The 18,972-nt window shown below is 38.3% G+C and overlaps 1 non-coding gene across 1 annotated transcript; it reads right to left on the bottom strand.

Moving 5' to 3' along the window:
• Positions 1–176: 176 nt before the first annotated feature.
• On the bottom strand, positions 177–249 carry TRNAK-CUU (transfer RNA lysine (anticodon CUU)). The gene has a single exon. It is a non-coding gene; the product is annotated as a tRNA-Lys (tRNA).
• Between the last annotated feature and the right edge of the window lie 18,723 nt (positions 250–18,972).

Below are 18,972 nucleotides of genomic sequence, written 5' to 3'. Positions count from 1 at the left end.
TCCACAGTGACTTGGCTGTTATGATTTGGAACACTGGATTATGATATAGAGCGTGCTTGCATTTGCTCCACGCATCTGAACTAGGAAAAAAATAGTAAAGACCGACACGCATCTGTTCCAAGATCTCGTTTTTAAGCAACTAAAATTAGTTACGAAAACGGAAACCTATATATAAGCGCCGGCCATGGGGCTCGAACCCATGACCACAAGGTTAAGAGCCTTGCGCTCTACCAACTGAGCTAGGCCGGCGGCTCGCATGCAAACGTTACTGAGAGCAATTTTCATGCCCATTTATGTGTAAATGCCTTTTCCTTCAACGTTGGTACTTTTTGTGCACACTAGCTATGCGAAAATAAGCAAGGTCTTTGCCATTCATCGTATACTTTCAAAATATATGACCAAGACCAAATCAATTCAATTACACGTGTATAAAATGTAGCTTATTACACCCTTAAATTCATCATAACTTACAAACCCATAATTATTGCATTCCGTCATAAAGGCATTTTTGTTTTTATTTATCTTTGGCTAGGTCCTTTGTGGAATTAGGCAAGTTTCCCCTTGGGAATCCAAATGAAGGTAGGCTATATATTTGATTGAAACAATTCAAGGAGAAAACTAGCTTCTAGAGATCACCAAGCTTGAAAATGTTTCCTAGTCTAGCTTTATTTGTTGTTGAAAAACAATCATCAATGCTCCTATAGCTTGCTAACGTATGTCGATTATTTGTATTTTCTTGATGAATTGTGTTGAAAATGGGGAAAGTGCTAATCTTGAAGGTCATGAATTCATCCTCTAGATCCTTACCCATGAATTTATGGTGAGTGTGGTTTGTCAAATTGTGATAATATAGCTCTAATGTCTATGCAAAGTAACACCCCTCCCCCTAAACCCAAAGTAGACACAGATAGGAATGCCATAAGTAAAATATATGCAAAAGCCGATTTTTTAAAGGTGACGAGAAAGCATAGACAAAAAAAGGAGTACGATAAAAACAATAAAACTTGGAAATTATACTCGTTGCGTAGTGTGAATTGTGAAAAATGTGTATTCACCAATAAAGCAATGATACAATAGAATGACAAAATGAACATAAGAGGGGAATTATAGGTTAATCTAAGCTTAATCAACTAATCAATGATGAAAGACATTAATAACATGTACTACGATGATCCATATAAAGAGCTCTAGCTCTTATATAGAACCTAGTCTATCTAACTAATTTCTTCTATATAGGAGCTGATTTTTCAGGTCCTATATAAAGAGTAATTATGATGAAGTCTGATCATAAAACTACTATGTACTCTATATAAAGAGCTCTAGCTCTTATATATAGAACCTAATCTATCTTACTAGCTTCTGCTATATAGGAGCTAACTTATTAGGTTGTTGGCGAATACATATGAGATAATTTGGCTAATCCCCACTGCCAGATCATAGATCGTTATGTGTATAATCCTTTGTACAAGACATCATCATCTTCGTCCCAATGGATAGATTTGGCTCTAGAAGCTTGCCAACAACAAGTGAGGTAGGAACAAACTTATATACAAAACTTTTTAGAAGACATCATCTTCATCCACCAATGATTATAATTGGTTGTAGAAGCTCGCCAAACTGAGGTGGGTAGATCCTACTTTTTTAAATCGGCTTTTATATGAACCTTATTATCGTGAGATATATTTCATATATATGCAAGCTCCTAGTAGCAAAGATATAGAACAAGGAGTTATTCATTTTATCTTTCAAGTCAATCCAACAGTGAATCATTGAAATATTAGCTTTGCAATATTTACCAGGGGCCTTTATTCAAAGGCATAATACATCCATGATAATCTCTATCCAATGAGACAAACATCAAGCTTATATATTGTAATTGATATGTATGTGGTTACACTATCAATCACCGTGATGGATATTTGTCAGGACCTTTATGACACGTGGAGAATAATTCTATTTCTCAACCAAAAAAATTAAAGCAAACCATAGACTTGGAACAAATTAAAAGCATGAACCTTACATAAACAAAATAAAATAAAGAAGAGAGCTTGAAAATAAGAGAGAGATCACCATCGACTCAAGATTGGGTTCAATCTCCCTTGGATGAGTGTGGCCCATCGTACCACTCACCCATATTTATACATATTGAAGCTTGCTTTTCAAAAAAACTCCTAAAACAAAGCATAATAGCTTTTTGAGCGTAAAAGCTCTTCCAAAAATATAGCAAGCTACAATTATCAAGTCTTGGGTCTATCAAAGGTCTATCAAAAGTATAAATACTAATTGGTATTTATAAAGATTTCAGGCCTTAGCCTTCCAAAAATATTAATGTCAAAATATATATAACCATAATAGAGGTTCACATATCCTCTAAAATATCTCATTGTGGTCCAACAAATGTTCCATCTGTGTGATTAACAAATAATAACGCTTACATCCAAAATATTATTAGTCATCAGTGCTTGCATAAAGTCGATTAAACACATCAATCCTGACTATATCATACCAGCGCACACAGCTGATTAAATACATTAATCCTAGAAAATGATATAAATAAAAGGTGCATCCAAAATAAAATATCCTCAAAATATTCTTGATAAAATATAATGGGTATCCCCGTAAGAGGATATTTTAGGGATATTTTATTTTGGATGCACCTTTTATTTATATCATTTTTTAGGATTAATGTGTTTAATCCACTGTGTGCACTGGTATGATATAGTCAGGATTAATGTGTATAATCAGCTTTGTACACACTGACTAATAGTATTTTGGATGTAGGCGATGATGATTGAGTGGTGGATTATTTATTTAGCGGGTGGGACATTTGTTGGACCACCATAATGAGATATTTTCGAAGACATGTGAACATCTATTATGGTTATATATTTTGGCATTAATATTTTTGGAAGGCTAAGGCCTCAAACCTTTGTACATACCAATTATTTATACTTTTGGTAGGCCTAAGACTTGAATATTATAGCGTGCTATATTTTTGAACAAGCTTTTATACTACAAAACGTAAAAAGCTATTATGTCTTTCTTTTGGAGTTGTCTTTTTGAAAAGCAAGCTTTGATTACGAAGCTTATGAATTTTATAAAATTTTTCTAGAGCTAAGGTGTTAAGCCTTATAGAAGGTTAAAAAGCTTTGAAATGTAAAGCTTTTAAAGATTTTTAAAGCATAAGCTTTAGAGTGTAAGCTTGAAAGCTTTGAAATGATAAAGCTTTTAAGCTTTAGTAAAGAAAGCTTATAGGCTAGCTAGGCTTAGCTAATAGCTTTGGCTAGTCAAAGCAAAGGTGGCAGTCGGGCAGTCAGCACAACAAACAAAAAGAAAAGAGGATTTGTCGGCGGCGGTAGCAATGTGCAAAGGAAAGAAGTCCATTTTTTTTGAAGAAACATTGAAGAGAAAAATTTCATGAGGATGTTGAATTTGCTTAGATCTTTGTTGTGAAGCTCTTGCAAATTTGATAATAGAAGATTGATGCTCAAATCTTGCTAATTGCATCCATGGCCTCTGATTTTAAGGGATGAGGAAGGTGGCTTTTGAGCTTGCATGGTTTTGGAAGGTGGTTTTCTTGAAGGTGGTGAAGAGAAGCTCTGTCCAATGGTAAAAAACCCTTTTGCTATTATCCAAAGGTCTCCAAAAACATGTAAATTAACCTTTTCAATTCACAAGTGCTTCTGACAGTGCCTTGCAGCGTTTTGCTTCTTCTCGTGAAATGATTCTTGTTTTGTTGAAGCCTTAAGAATTTTCAAAAATTATTTTCTTGGCCTCCTTTGCTCCAAAATCTTGTGTTAAGAGTTTGATTTGAATTTTTCTCCAAAAATTCTTTTCCTTGAGTGCTTCCCAAAGCTCTGATACTACTATCAAGACCTTTATATGATACTTGGAGAAGAATTCTATTTCTCAAACATGAAAATTAGAGCAAACCATAGAGTTGGAATAAATTAAAAGCATTAACCTTACATAAACAAAATAAAATAAACAAGAGAGCTTGAAAATAAGAGAGAGATAATCATCGCGGGTCGACACAAGATTGGGTTCAGTCTCCCCTGGATGAGTGTGGCTCGTCATACCACTTACCCATGTTCATATGTATTAAAGCTTGCTTTTCAAAAAGACAACTCCAAAAACAGAGCATAATAGATTTTTAAGTTTTTGAGCATAAAAGCTCTTCCAAAAATATAGCAAGCTATAATTATCAAGTCTTGGGCCGACCAAAAGTATAAATACTAATTGGTATATACAAAGGTTTGAGACCTTAGCCTTCCAAAAATATTAATGCCAAAATATATAACCATAATAGATGATTACACGTCTTCTAAAATATCTCATTTTGGTCCAACAAATGTTTCACCCGTAATTAATAAATAATCCACCACTTAATCATCGCTTGCATCCAAAATAGTATTACTCAGTACATAAAGTCAATTAAAGACATTAATCCTGACTATATCATATGAGCGCACACATCTAGTTAAACAGATTAATCCTAAAAATGATATAAATAAAAGGCGCATCCAAAATAAAATATTCTTGAAGTATCCTCGATAAAATAATGAGTGTCTCCATAGAGGTTATGACTTACAATGTTACATGTAACATTGTTATATCAGATTGTTAAGTTCTGTCACCATGATGGGTGACATGTCAATCACGGTGTGACCGAAATCATGTTGTGATAAATGCTATTATGGCAATTATGGGCGTGATGTTTTTTAATCACTCACAGGCAAAAAAATCACAGATCGTGATCCGTGATCATGTTAATCCCATTTTGGATTAACAAATATGCTCCTCCATTTGAGGACATTAATAAGTGTTATGCAAAGGCATTATAAAAGTTGTACATTATGAGATACTGGCCACCCAAGGCCTTAGTTAGTAAGTTTTGGGCGTCCAAGTGTGAATAAGGGCCAGTTGTATATAAGGTAATTTCTCATAATGGAAAGATACAATCCCCCTTTGTGCTATGAGAGGTCTTGCTTTGTCTTGTGTGTGTGTGTGAGAGAGAGTGAGAGTATACTCTAGTGTATGTTCCTTTTCAATGCATGTATGTGTGAAAGAGTATGAGAGTGAGAGTGTACTCTAGTGTATGTTCCTTCTCAATGCATGTATGTGTGAAAGAGTGAGAGGTGGTTGCCTTGCATACGTGGTGTGAGCGACTTCACGGTGACAGCGTGGAGGTGGTGTTTGGAGGAGTGGAGCTTTCAAAGTGAGCTTGGGGAGCTTCAAGGGACATGAGCTCCAAGCATTGGTAAATACCCAACGATGTTGCGTCTATTGCTTCTCCCATTGGTGTTTGTGTGGAGTTCCTTCTTGGGAGGTATGGTAGCCCATAACATTTTTTGCACCGCTGTCAGGGAAACACCATTATTTATTCTATCCTCCTTGAGCTTCAGCTCCCACTATGTAAGACTCATGATTGCTTTTGCATTTGGGAAGTGCATTTTGAAGAAAATGTATAGATAAGGTTTGAGTGGAAGAGAAGAATTGTGAGAAATCGTGTATTTTAGAGTGTGTGTGTGAGTATTCAGTTTAGCTTAGAGGAAAGATGCACTGTTTGTTCTTTTAATTTTGATGTTTTCATCACAAAACTTGCGACCGTGAGTGAGCAGGTGTGATACTTTGTTTTTTGTTTTTTCTAAAAAATTCATAAAAATTACAAAAACAAGGAGCCAATGGCTGTGCTTATAACTTGCATTACATTCTTAACCCTTAGCACAACCATTCTGGAATACTTGGATAGGTAAATTACACTCCAAACTTCATTTTGTCGACATGGAGACTTAACACGTGAAAGTGTAGAAAACAATTCACGACGTGAACCATTTCTTGCTATTTCACGGCGTGAACCGCCTTCCGCAATCAGTGCCGCAAGTTTTGGGATTACCTTGCCAAAAATAGGGTACCTTATCCTGACACCTCTAACACAATGAATATGAAGAAATCTTATCGTGAATTAGCAGTGAGATAATTCACGACGTGAAATATTCCTTGTTTCACGGCATGATTTGTTGACTACTTCATGATGTGAACCATTTCAGGTTTCACGGCGTGAACCATTCAAAACTTCATGACATGAACCATTTCCTCTTTCACAGTGTGAATCCTTGCTTACTACTTCACGACGTGAACTGTCTGCGGTTTCACAACATGAACTGTCAGTTACGCATCTAATTCACGAACTAAGGGCATGGAGGAAGGCTTACGACTCTCTGGTTTAGGAGAGGAAGAAAAACCATCTTCCCCTACAAGATCCAGTGGAATCTGTGATATAGCCAGGGGATTTTTTGGTCTCCAACATAGCACAGAGAAGAAGACGCATAATCTACGGTTCAAGACCAAAATTACCAACCCGACCTTCGGGTTCCAAGCAGACTAACATTATTGTGAGGATCAATGAAACAACCCCCAGGGTTAGAAGGGATAAGGAAAGTGCGGCCAGGACAGGTCAAGTTTTTTTCCCTACATCGGAGGAAATAGAAATGGACTTAAAGAGGGTTGAGGTGGAGCGACAACTGCGATTATTGAGCTTAAGAAAACAAGAGCTTGATACTCGATGAATAAGGGCAGAACAAAGGGAAATGGAGAATGTAAATCCATTTCAATCACGTGGCAAGGAACCAAAAACGTCTAGAAATGCCACGAATATCATGTGGATGGGCATGACTGAAGGAGCAATACCAACTCTCCCATAAATGAAGAGTCAAGGGTAGAGGAAGGCCTTGATAAGCAAAATGAGGAGGAGAATTTACATAGGGAATTTGCTAAAGGTGAGGATCGTCTCTATACAAGTGGACATACAATAAATGATCGATGATTCCACATTCTTGCAAAGCATGGAGCTCTTAACCCAACAAAGGCGGGCTGAAGCTACTAATAAAATGAGCCAAGCCATGAGGAGTTGGCCGTAGCTAGCCATAGATCGAAATTGCCTAGAAGAAATGCAAGAAGAGGACGAGGTCTAGGTAGGGGGGAGTAGCTCCTCAAAGACCAATTGTGGATCTAAATGCAGATCTTAACATAGTCACAAGGGTTGATTTACTGAATATGGTTGCGAAAATGGGCCGAGGGATGGTTAGGGATCTAGGCACCGCTCTAGAATCCAGACTATCCCAGATGAAGCCATATATCATTTCCGAGCTTGTACAAAAGTTCTCGGGGGATGGGGACCCGATCCAACATATTGAGATCTTTGAGTCAACCTACAAAACCTGTGGGGGCCAGTGAGTGATGTGACCATGATCCATGCTTTCTCGCACTGATCCTAGAAGGAAAGGCTCATCAATGATGGTATCGAACCCTAAAGCCAGAGGATAAAGTCAACTTCACTAGGCTTAAGAATGTGTTTGTACCAAGCTTTGCTCGAAGTGGTGACAGATGGAGTCCTTTGGCTCAGGTTCATAATATTAAGCAAAAAGAAAATGAGTACACGTGAGATTATGTATCTCATCAATGGTATTGTACCCTAAAGAAGCCAGAGGATAAAGTCAACTTCACTAGGCTTTAGAATGTGTTTGTACCAAGCTTTGCTCGAAGTGGTGATAGATGGAGTCATGTGGCTCAGCTTCATAATATTAAGCAAAAAGAAAATGAGTCCATGTGAGATTATGTATCTTGACTCAAGCACTTGAATTTGTAAGATTTCTCTCTCCAGCTTTTGAGGTGTTTTACAGGTGTAAGAACCTCCCCTTCTGATCTTGTAATTATTCCCCTCTTTGAAATAAAAGAAAGATTCTATTTTACCCTGTTTTCATCTAGAGAGAGAAAATGTCGAGAGAGATAATCCAAAATTGAGACATTTTTGGATATAAAAATCCTCCTAGTGTCAAAAATGGTTTCCCCTAAACAAAAATTCAAAAAGAACTTTCCAATGTGCATTTGGAATTAATTGAAGATAAGTATAAAGGACCTTAGCCTAAGGGTCTAGATTTTCAGAAATTTTTGGATTATGGTCCAATTAAGGTTCCTATGGGCCAATAGGATCAATCCAAGTGTGGGGAGGAGGAGATAAATCCAATTTATAAAAGAAAAATACCCAAAAATGAGTAAATGTCCACTTAAGATGAAGAGTTGTCTAAGTACAAGGTTTATTAGTAAAAAACTATGAATATTACTAAAAAAATGAGATATTTTGGGTATAATGATTCAATTTTGACACCTTGGTAAGGAGAAGGGGGCTCTTCAAGGAGGCACCTATTTCACATGTGTAGTGGAGTTTTAAACTCAAAAATATTGTGATATTTTTATCTCTCCTCTCTCCTAGATCAAACCAAATCAAAAGGGAGCCAAACTAGGTCCAAATCTTGTCCAAATTCAGCCAAACTGAACCTGGAAAATTCTAGAAACTAGTTGGACTTGGTTAGAGGCCTCCCTCACCTATAAATGGATCCTTAGCCCTTTGTAAAAAAATATGAGAACTATACCATGCCAGTATTATACTTAAATAATGATATTTTCTATTATCCTCTAAAAATCCTCTACAAATTGAAGAGATTGGAGCTTCTCTCTCTCTCTTCAATCCTCCTTGGAGTCTTCATCAACATACCAAACCAATTGATTGGTTGGGGGCCTCTACATTGATTAAAGAATCAAGCAATCTAGGAGGTAAAGTGTGGTTTATGGTCTTTTTTTAAATAAAAAATCTCCAAATGTTCTCTCTTCTCAACCCCACTCAAGCTTGAGAAGCATTCAATTGAATGGCTTTTTAATACAATTGAAGTTCTTTAATGAATTGTAGTGATAAAACACATAAATTTTCATTTATGCTTAAATTAAATGTTTTTTAAAGCATGTCTCTCTCTCCCCCAAAGAATGGTCATTCCTACCCATTCTATATTCAAATGAAGCTTCTCATGAAGCAATTCTCTAATCTAAAAGTAATTTCTATGCTTGTCAAATTGAGGCTAAATAAGTGGCTTTTTAATGCTTTTATGCTATTCAATTCATGGAAAAATTAGGAATCAAGTCCATAATTGGATATTGATCCAATTAATCATTATTCTATCATATGATATTACTAAACTTTATGCTTTTAAAATTATTAAGAATTATCAGTAATAGCAGTGAAGATATGGTAAAATTTTTAAAAAATTAACACATAAATCATTTTCATTCATGATATGAAAAGAGGACTTCCTACCATATTCTAGGATTAATCATCCTAGATTAATTGAATGATTCTCATTATAATCATGGAAATTTTGATTTTTATGTTTATGCATAAATAGTTAATTAGAAAAAAGAGGAATTTCTAGTAATTCATTTTTATATTAAAAGAGTAATCCCCATGACAATGGGAATCCATGTATTCCAATGAAGTAAGAGAAAAATTGGGATGCTAAAAGAATATATATTTTATTTAAAAATCAAAGAAGAATTTTAGTTAAATTTATCTTTTTGCATAGATAAATTTAAATGATGAAAGAGGAATTTTCACCATATTGGAATTCAAATATTTAAATGAGAAAAGTGTAATTTTTAGTATATTAAAATTAATGGGTATTTTATTTAAATTCAAAGATGAATTTTAGATAAATTTATTTTATCTATGAGAAATATTTAAATGGTAAAAGAGGAATTCCTATGACATTTGGAATTCCATCATTTAGATGGGAAAAGGGAAATTCCTAGTATATTGAAATTAATGGGTATTTTATTTAAATTCAAAGATAAATTTTAAATAAATTTATTTTATCTATGAGAAATATTTAAATGGTAAAAGAGGAATTCCTATGACATTTGGAATTCCATCATTTAGATGGGAAAAGAGAAATTCCTAGCATATTGAAATAATGGATAATTTTATTTTAGATGAATTTATTTTATGAGAAATATTTGATGATAAAAGAGGAATTCCCATGACATTGAAATGCAAATAATTAAATGCAAAAAGAGGAATTCCCATGGTAATTGAGATCCAAGAAATTAAATGGAAAGAAGAGGAATTTTCAGTATAATTCAATTTATGATTATTTATCAAAAGTGAAAATATGGGTAGAATTGATTTTTGTAAATTTCATAAATTATTTTATTCAAAAGAGAAATATTGAATATAATCCAATTGAGAAATTGAGAAGGAATATAGAAATAGTCGTTCGAGAAAAGGAACCTTTAATTAGGCCAAGCAATTGGTAGAAATTTAGAAAAAGTCCCATTATCGGAATCAAACTAGAAAAAGCTACTAAATGGGAGTAGCATGTGAAATGGATGTGATAAGATGTAAATAGGATGCGATAAGATGTGAATGAGATGTGAAATGAATGTGATGAGATGTGATGTAAATTGAGATACGTGTGAATGAATGATATGTGAATCGGGATAAGAATGAATGAGATGAGATGTGAAATGAATGTGATGCAAATTGAGATAGATGTGAATGAATGATATGTGATGTAAATGAATGAGGTGTGATGGGATGTGAATACGGGTAGATGCGAGTGGATGAGATGTGATGAGGGGATAAATGAGGAAAGATGTGATGAAATGAAAAATGATGTGATTGGATGAGAATAGGAATACATATGAATTGGATATGGATTAAGTAATGTGGACAGATATAGTATGATAGATGAAGTAAATCCCGGATAGTAATTGTTCTATAGAAAAAGAATCAACGGCGGCTGTGCCTCGCTCTCGATGGGGGAAAAAGCGTTGGTTTCTATGATCCAAGTGCAAGTTTCTTCCTTGATTTGACCAAGTGACTCACAGGTTCGGTCGGATCAGTTTGGTCAGTAATGACCCTGACTACGTTAGAGTATAAATTTCCTGGGGGAATCGCCCGTGCTTTCCGGTACGGGGAAGTTTTTTCGGGTTTGGTTTTTGAAGAACCAAGGGATTAGTCTCTTGTCCGGATATCCGTGGGCGAGGCCCCGAGTGAGGGATCTTGCCCCGTGCAAGAAGTGCTATTTCCGCTGCTAGCACCCCCGAATCCGTTGCACGGAGGGGGCAGGGATCTTTCAGAATTCATGATGCAAGTTACAGGAGAGGCTAACCGCCGATGATCAGTTATTGCCATGCTTTCGGACAGGAGTTCGAGATCATAAAATACATGATTATCTAGTATTAGCCCGACTGGCTACCTTAGATATGCATGCTGTAAGCTAGCAATAGAATATGAAGACAATATGCTTGAATTGCCACAACCTGAAGATGCCAAGGCAGCTTTAGTAGCATCAACATCGCGAGTCTCAAGTCACTAGGACATAGGAGCCCGGAGCAAGCAAGTTGGAAATATGACTGTGGATGAGCTCAATAATGCCATACTGGATAAATTAAAAGTCAAGGATGGGAGAGAAGGATCATGGCATGCTCATCTCTACCCCCTGGAGAGATTTAGTTTGGTGCTCCCTTTGCAGAGTGAATCATACCACTACCGAATGCCCTCAATTAAGAGAGGCAGTTACTCTATTGTGCTCATTGTGTGAGATTAGGGAACCATGACACTTCCATGTGCAAGTATCTGAGGCTCTAGCCTGTAGCATAAGTACCGGCACCCAAAGTGCCACTAGCCTTACCAGCACCACCAGTGCAAACCACTGTGGTGGCTGGGCAGCCAAGCCCATTCTACTTACCAAGAGGGATGTTTTGGATACATGATACATCGTCTTTTCCACCACCTGTTCTACCTTCACAAGCTAAAATCAACCAGGTATTGATTGAGGAACCCTTGGACAAGGGAGAAGTCATGCGTGAGGTAGAAATCAATAATGATCACTATATGAAGAGCCCACAGAGATTGCACCGAAGTTTTATGTCTTACAGAATAACACGCTAGTTCCAGTGTTCCAAACCACGGTACAATGGAAAGGTAAAGATATAAACTCAACTATGAGAAGGGGTCCACTACAGTGTTTTGGTTATGGTGGGCCTCATCGAATAGCAGACTGTTCAATAAGAATGTGGTTCATGCGCACCAAGCTCAACCAATGGCAGCACATCCTAATGACATCCTAATGACATGCCAACACTTACTTGTGTTAAGTGTGGGGTTGATCATTTGATCAAAGATTTCCCATATCGCGCCAAAGGTTCTACTTTCACTTCTAACCATGCTACTATCAGGACCTTAAGTGTGCAACTCGAGAATATCACGCCACTAAATGTTCTGACATGAGCATAAGCAAAACAAGTGGACAAAGGGAAAAAGCTTCCCGTTTGTTACAACCTCTAAAGCGAGGAGAAGGAGAAGAGTGAAAAAAGTGGGTAAGGGTGACACCATGGTCACAATCCAGGACGAAGAAGATACCATTAACACTAGATCCACCCAATCAAAGGAAGGGAGTGACCAAGCGCCAAAACTAGATGAGCATACAAAGAGAGAGAGACCAGTAACCCCTAAGGGGATTGGCGAATATCCAAATGCTGAAGAAGAGATAAGGAAGCTTGAAGAAGCTTAGGCCTTGGGTTGGGGAGTGCCAACAAGTTCACGAAGCCAAACTGAGGTCTAACAGGGTTAGGGATACAATGTATCCAAGAACTGAGATGATAAAGGAAAGGAAATTGGATATGCTTACTCCAATTCTAGAAGAGGCTGAGGGAGGGACTCACAGCAATGAGTTTATGGCAAGAATGTTAAAAGAAGCAGAGCAAGATTTGTCCTCTCATTCATTCCCTAGGGGTGAGTATGCAACAAACACATGGAAGGAGCCTTCACTTGCCAGGGAACCAAGAGACATAGGCAGTCTTGCAGCCATACTATCCACCACTGTCCAAATGCCATTGGGACCATTGTTACGCAATACACCGACATTGTGGGTAGATATAAAGGATTGGGTAGAGGGAATATTAAACCCAATGTCCACTGCAGAGGAGACCTAGTCGCCTCTAGCAGAGAAAAACCTAGAGCATGCTGAGGTGAGAACTCGCAAATTCGTCAAAATACCTGTCAATCAACTAGACCGGTATTATGAGAGTGATGACACAAATGCTACAATTCCAATACATCATAATGGGTACAAAACACTCGCTATCCTGGATGGAGGAGCTGGGGTTAGCATCATTACAAAATGCTGTTGGGAGAACTAGGGTAAACCATATTTGGAAAGAGCGGATCTAATTGTTAAAATGGCAGACGGAACATCTTCAAGACCTATGGGGCTGTTGAAAAACGTAAGACTTAAGATCTTTTTGTTTCGCTACCATCATACATTTATTGTAATGAACTTTCTGCACCAACCGGATTCATATGATATCATCTTGGGCATGTCTTTCATGAGGGATTCCAAATTGGTGCATGATTGGGCATTAGATCACGTGTATGTTTGAAAGGATTTGCAAATTCTAAAGATTGATCTACAAATGTGGAAGGCACACCCACCAATGGAAGGGTAATTTTTTGGAAAAGGTTCTGTCACCACTGAACGAACTGCGTCCCTACAAGTTTGCCAACCAATGGTAGAAAATACACAGGAAGATAAAGAGGCTGCAATGTATGCGTCGCTTCCACCTCCAGATTTTAGTGAAAAATGGATGCATGTGCTTGTCACTATAGATGTGTTGCAGCCTAGAGGAACCCAATATGTTGAATTAGGGAATGTTTCCTACCACCTCAATGTGCATAGTAAACATGTAACCAAGAGAAGAGGATACGGAGGATGAAGCCTCCCACACGGAAGGGTCTGGATCTCAAGGTCGCACACTAGTACCCAATGCCTCAAAAAATGGTGAAAGCAAAAAAGGTATATCACTCAACAAAAAAAATGCACTGTTACGAAATAAACCCGCGGGCGGATGCCCAATGGCTGAGGTATCTTGAAGCCATTGAGGTACACAAGGAGTTTTCTAAGAATTAGGGTGGAGAGTTGAGTAAGATATCCTTGGAAGGAAAACAAGAGGAGGAAATTATGCCTCAAGAGTCAGAAACGCCTAAACTCACGAAAGTAGGGCGTCAAAAACAAAACAAGGATCTAGTTGAAGCTGAACGCGAGGCTTAGAAGGCAACAACTCAGACAAAAAAAGAGGATGAAGATAAAACATACCTACTCTCAATGTTGGACCATTTCAAAACATACACAATTGACAAACAAAAAGTGGTCCAATCGATGGCAGAAAGAGTAAAGGAAGATGGTCTATCCACATTATATGATGATCAAGCCGAAGTTAAGGAAATTGATATTGCAGAGCCAGGGAAGGAAACCAAACAAATCTTTATTGCGCTAAGGATTAACTACAGGATGAGGAAGAATAACTCATAGCTCTTCTCAAGGAATTCAAGGATTGCTTTGCCTAGAAATACACATAAATGAAGGGTGTACCACCCGAAGTTGTACAACACACAATTTTGATCATGGAAGGATCAAGGCCATCAAGGCAGAAGCCGTACCCAGATGAATCTGAAATATGCAATGATTGTAAAGGAGAAAATTGACAAACTCATCGTCACTGGAGATTTTATCTATGAGATTGAGCACACATATTGGCTCTCCCCAAATGAAATTGTGCCAAAGAAGAATGGGAAATTGAGGGTCTGTGTTGATCTCAAAAAGGTTAATGCAGCCACTAGGAAAGGCCACTACTCACCACTGCCATATACCGAACATGTGTTGGAATGGGTAGCAGGTGAAGAAGCTTACAGCTTCGTAGACGGGTTTTTAGGCCATAATCAGGTGTCATGGCACCAGAAGACTAGCATAAAACAACCTTCAATACGATGTGGGGAATATATGCTTATAAGATTATGCCTTTTGGACTCACCAATGCCCCAACAACCTTCCAATGGTTGATGTGCACAGCCTTCAAGGACTACTTGCAAAAGTGGCTGGAGGTATTCATTGATGATCTGTGTGCACACTCTCATTGGACTGAAAATTTGGCTTGTTTGTTGAGAAAGGTGTTTGAGTGATGTCGATTGTATTGTATATCCTTTGAAATGCCAATTCTAGGTCAAACATGGTGTAATCTTAGGGCACATTGTGTTTAAAAATGGTATTTCCATGGATGAGTTTAAATAAGGGCCAATTGTATATAAGTCATTTTCTCATAATGAATGGACACAATCCCCCTTTGTGCTATGAGAGCTCTTGCCTTGTCTTGAGAGAGTGTGAGTGTACTCTAGAACATGTGCCTTCTCTATGCTTGTATGCTTGTGTAGAGGAGAGAGAGAGAGAGAGAGAGAGAGAGAGAGAGAGAGAGAGAGAGAGAGAGAGAGAGATCACCTTGTGTGGTGGTGCGAGCGACTCTACAGTGATAGAATGGAGGTGGAGGATTGGAGCTTCTCAAAGTGAGCTTGGAGACCTCAAGGGACACGAGCTCGAAGCATTGGTAAGTAGTTCCCTACAACGGTTGTGATCTATTTCTTCTTCCAATGATGAATGCTTGGAGTTCCTTCTTGGGAGGTGTAGTAGCCCATAATAGGGGCTTAAGTCATGAAAGTCTTAAGCCATGAAAGTTTTAAGCTGTGAAAGTCTTAATGCGTGAAAGTTCAGGAGTGGGGCTTAAGTCGTGAAAGTTCAGGTGTGGGGCTTAAGTTGTGGAAGGCTTACCCCATCAAAGTTCTTAATCCGTGAAAGTTCAAGTGTGCCCGTGAAAGCTTAGGTGATAAATCCGTAAACTATCAGAGTTTTATGTATGATGTTTTTGAGTGAAAATCAGTGTAAGTGTGTATTTATAACATGTCAGAAACATCAGAGTGCGATTAAATGCATTGGTTAGTGCTACCCAAGGGTTCGTCTAAATTCCATGAAATAGTAGACTGCTATTTCATGGGTTTATGAAACCCTTGCCCTTGTGAGGAGATTTATGAAACCCTTGCCCTTGTGAGGAGATTAAGGGTGATGATACACATAGCATGTAAGTAGAATATATACAAGTTACGGGGTGACTTTAAAATAGAACGATGATCATATGCAGACTAGCAGGATAATAATGCATTCGATTGTTTTCATGTTAGGGAACAAGAAAATAAAGGAAACAATCCAAGTTAGGGGGCAAGCTCCTACCTGAGCAAAGATTGCAAAAAGCAATGATAAATGGTGGACCTCTGAGCGCAATACCATTGGCGACAAACACAAATGCAAGCGATGAAGAATCAGAAGCAGGCGAGCATGACGAAGGCAAATCCATAAAAAAGGGGAAAAGAAGCTTTTATGTTCTAGCCCCGCCGGTCCCGGTGGCTAACTTAAATGGGCAACCCACGTGTTAGCACACGGTTGGTCCATGATTTGTGACCGTTTCATGGCATGAAGTGATAGGGTGGTTCACGATGTGAACCATTTTGAAATGTTTCATGGCGTGAAGCACTAAGATTGTTCACAACGTGAACCGTTTCGGCACATTTCACGACGTGAAGCGCTAAGGTTGTTCATGACGTGAAACTATCCGATCCTTAATGCATGCAAATTTTGATACCTTATGCTTGCCTATATGATCAAACACCCAAAGCCACAAGTTATGCATTCAGAGAAGGATTGAATACACATGAAACGAATGAACATGCTTCATAATATGAAAATCACACTTTTTACCTTGTACCCGATTTTTGGGGAATGGATACCTCTTTTTATTCTTCTCTGTTTATTGCCACACAAACTAATGTGGTGATTTGGAACTTGTGGGAATTTCTTGTTTCAATTGCTTCTTCAGTTCAAAGTGGGAGCTTCTGATTTTTCCCTCCATCCAATTGAAGAGTGCATCCACCGAAACTTGTGGAATTTGTTTTGTTTCCTATGAGTGCACGTCTTCCATTCCCTTATCCAACACTTTGGTTGGCTTTTTCTCCTTGGTGGATAACATTGGCAATGTCACACTTTTCTGTTCACTTGGTTGAACAAGCTTCTTTCTCCAGACCGAATTTTGTACCATCCTATACATGGATATTGGTCATGTTTTTGTTTATGGTTCTTTTCGTTTCTCTTGAAGGTACATACAATATTGGATCTTGGGTTGAACTTGGGTACCCATACTATTGTATTTCCTTGATAATAAGCTTGTGCAGTTAGTAAATTTTTTCGAAACCATTGCTTTTGAATACTTTGAGGATGGCGGTCCTGATTGGAATAATGCTTTCTGTCTTTGGTTAGCTTTCTTGGTCCCATGCCTATAGTCTGAATTTTTTGCTTTAATCCCCATGAGACCTTGTTTGTATCATAGTATCCTTGTGCTTGAAGTTGGGTTTTGGGAACCCACTGTTCACGTACTTGATACTTTTGATGTTATTTCTATGGTTTTCTCATATGGGGGTGAGGTTGTGACATGGATGCCTTCTCTGGTATGACTGCTGCTTTCTGTGGTGTTGGTGGTTCCATGTCCCATGATATTGCCTTTCTCATATGGGGGTGAGGTTGTGACATGGATGCCTTCTCTGGTATGACTGCTGCTTTCTGTGGTGTTGGTGGTTCCATGTCCCATGATATTGCCTATTTTCCTTTGTTTAAGGGGCTCCATAATGGCACAATAATGGTATCATTGCGATCACTCAGTTGTGTTGCTCTTTCTCCCCATTGGATATAACAATTTTACTGGTGACGCAAACCCATGATCGTCCAAGAATCATGTCTTCTTCCATGGATCCTGTAGGCATGACAAACACCTTCCCCCCACCAAGGGATTATTTCTGATAGAAATATTAACTTTTAAAAATCCCACGGCTTTTGTAGTTGGATGCACACTTCGGACTTGAACATTGGTGGCTTCCAGGTGAGGTTTGTCTAGAGTTGCCCATGTTTCATAAGAATCAAGTTATAACTTGATACCATATCAACCAATGCAATTCTCTTGGCATGACTCTCTTTTGTAGAGACTTTTACACTGAGTCGTACCCGGCTCAATGTCCAGGTCATCCTCATTAAGAAGTGTGTGTGAAGCCATGTTCACATGCAATATTCTCTCATGGAGTCTCTGTTTGGCCTTGGCTTCCCTTGCCTTGGCTTCTTCTTGAGCTTGTTTGATTCTTTCTTTAGCCAGCACTTTCTTTTGTTTCAGTAACTGCTCATGTGTGAGCATCTCCTGGGTCAATGGTTCGTAATACTTCTTGAGTTTGATCCCATTGATGTATCCTTCCACTTGTGTTCCCTTGATGGTTTCAACTTGGACCGACCCTTGAGGGGTGATTTTGGACACTCTAAAAGGTCCTAAACCTCTGTATTTGAGTTTCTTTTTCTTGGTGCTTCCGACACCATACATGAGGATGAGGTCCCCCCCATTTCTAGTTCCTTTTGTTTCAGGTTATGGTCAAACCAACACTTTCTTCGCAATTTCTCGACCATAAGCCTATGTGATGCAATTAGTCGGGTTTCATCACAAGTTTTTCTAAATCAATCAATCTTTCGGCTAATGCATTTTTAGTAAGCCTCTCATATACTGCAATTCACAGGCTTGGAACTAAGTACTCCATAGGCATTACCGTATCAATGCCATAAGCTAAACGGAAGGGAGTATAACCCGTTGCCACCTTATACGATGTACAATATGACTTAGAGCTGTCAGCTTATGTTCCCAATCCGTGCGACTGGCTTCTAATGTTTTAGTCAAGATGGCACATAAAATCTTGTTTGTGCTCTCTGCTTGACCATTTTCTTGTGGATAATGAGGTGATGACTTTCGATGGACTACAAGGAATTCGGCCAGTAAGTGTTCAATCACCTCATTAATGAAATGCAAACTCTGATCATTGAATAATTCAAGCAAGTAGCCAAATCTAGAAATGATCTGTTCATATAGGAACTTGGTCGAAGTTCGTGCATCAGCTCGCTTAGAGGCTCTTGCCTCTAGTTACTTTGTGAAATAATCTATGGCCACGATATCGGGCTTACGGACGGATGCGTTGCTGGACTAATGGGTCCAACAAAGTCAATTCCCCACTTCTCAAAGGGTTGTCTTACAATATCACAGGGGTGAGCGGCATCATGTCAACTCTATGGTGTACCCAAATCATGTAGGCCACCATAGTCCCACTTGAAGCACTTTGCGAGTTACAACTTCTCCTGTGAAGTGTCCTTCGGCTATTCCTGAGTGTGCTTCTTCTAGTAT

Source organism: Cibotium barometz, chromosome 37 (assembly GCF_041138505.1).
Source record: "Cibotium barometz isolate CiBa-2024 chromosome 37, ASM4113850v1, whole genome shotgun sequence".
NCBI classification, from domain to species: Eukaryota; Viridiplantae; Streptophyta; class Polypodiopsida; order Cyatheales; family Cibotiaceae; genus Cibotium; species Cibotium barometz.
Note: the sequence above shows the minus strand (reverse complement) of the source record. Positions and strands in the feature narration are given on the sequence as shown.